Here is a 2170-nt window from a genome sequence, read left to right on the forward strand (position 1 = left end):
GATCCCTCTTATAACAAAGACACGAAAAAACAAATAAAACGATTATATTTATAACAAGCTAGGAGCCCTGAACATCAAAGGCAAAGTTAGAAAATGGACTGAGTGGCAGGAGGAGGGAGAGATGGTTCAAAAGTGGAGAGGAGATGCTGCACATGAATTGCCGGGAACCCTCAGGCACCAAACCTGACAGCGACAGTAGTCGGCCGGTGGTAGTGTTCCAGCTGCAGTTTCCTCAGGGAGAGACAGCCAGCTGCACAGGCTACTCACATCTCCAGAACCAGAAAAGAACTGTACTCTTGGAAAAATCTAAGTACTTGCATATATTTTACCATGCCTCCAGCCCTGAATCCAGCTTCAGTGGCTGTTGAGTTCCCTGGGCCTGAGATAGGTTCTGCTGAGCATTTTGAGCCATTCTCTCGGCCTTGGAGAAGGAATAAATTCACAATTGGGGGAAAAGATAATCTGCCAGCTCCACTAACCTGGGGAGCTCAGGACAGAAGCAGCTCCTATGCAAGTATAAATGGTCCATGGACTTTGAATACCTTTCCCCCTTGCATGGGCCTGTCTTGGCCTATTTCAGCAGAATAGACCCTTGTTGGCAAACTGCAACTGTTTCAGCTGTGCAGTGGAGAGGTGAGTATTTGATATTTGACATCATTTTGCCTATTAAACAGGGTCCTCACCTACCCACATCAGGGGCCTAAGGACTGGTGGCTCCACCCACATCACCCAACCGCCCGTGACAGAGGTCCAAGGATACTGGTATCTCCCAGTCCCTACAACCAAAAGCATTGGGTGCCCATGGTCCTTCTGAAGAATGCACCCACCTGTGTGCTCTAGGGAACAGGGACACACTTTCCTCACAGACACTCAGGGGACAGTTGTCAGCCCCCTGCCTTGTTCAGAGTGTGACCCCCTACTGCAACCAGGTACTGGTACCTACACCAATTACCCCTTGCCCTCTAAGACTCTAGGACAGGGCCTGAACAGCGCCTTTGATGACCAACTAACTGGACACCAGAGCTGAATCCATATAAGAAAAGTAGATAGACTCCTAGGCTTATATAACTGATAACAACTCTAGCCATCTGGTGACAGGACGTTAGAGTTTCAAAGGTGAAAATAATCAAGCTAGCTCACTCAAGCAAACTATTTGGGCATATCAAAACAAAATAAAGCGAGAAGCTAGGATACAGTAAGGAAACAAAATAAACTAATACGATAACTTACAGATGGTTCAGAGACAATAAAAATAGTCACTATCAAATCACATAAAGAAGCAGACTGTGATCACTTCCACGAGCTCTGAAAACAAAGAATGAAGGGATCTTCTGGATGAAGGTATCTTCCTGAAATTAATGGATGCAGAATATAAAAGATTAATATACAGAACACTTCAAGACATCAGGAAGGAGATCAGGCAATACGCAGAACAAGCTAAGGAACACACAGATAAAGCAGTTGAAGAAATTAAAAAGGTTATTCAAGAACATGATGAAAAATTTTAATAGGCTTCAATGAGACAAAAAAAAATGAGACAGCAATCAGAAATTCAGAAGATGAACAATAAAATTTCAGAATTAGACAACTCAATAGAAAGTCAGAGGAGCAGAATTGAGCAAGTGAAAGGCAGAATTAGTGAGCCTGAAGATAAAACACTTGGCACCAATATATTTGAAGAAAAATCAGAAAAAAGAATTTTAAAAAATGAAGAAACCTTAAGAATCATGTGGGATTCTATCAAGAGAAATAACCTACGAGTGACTGGAGTACCAGAAGAGGGAGGGATTACAGAAAATACAGAGGCAATTGTTGAAGGTTTTTTGGCAGAAAACTTCCCTGATATGGTGAAAGATGAGAAGATATCTATCCAAGATGCTCATCGAACTCCACATATGGTAGATCTCAAAAGAAAGTCACCAAGGCATATTATAATCAAACTTGCCAAAACCAAAGATAAAGAGAGAATTTTAAGAGCAGATAAGGATAAATGAAAAGTTGCCTACAAAGGAGAGTCAATAAGAATAAGCTCGGACTACTTGGCAGAAACCACGCAGGAAAGAAGATAATGCAATGACTTATATAAAGCACTGAAGGAAAAAAAATTGCTAGCCAAGAATCATATATCCAGGAACACTGTTTCCCAAATGTGAAGACAAAATTAGGACAT

The sequence above is a fragment of the Elephas maximus genome, chromosome 20 (assembly GCF_024166365.1).
Source record: "Elephas maximus indicus isolate mEleMax1 chromosome 20, mEleMax1 primary haplotype, whole genome shotgun sequence".
NCBI classification, from domain to species: domain Eukaryota; kingdom Metazoa; phylum Chordata; class Mammalia; order Proboscidea; family Elephantidae; genus Elephas; species Elephas maximus.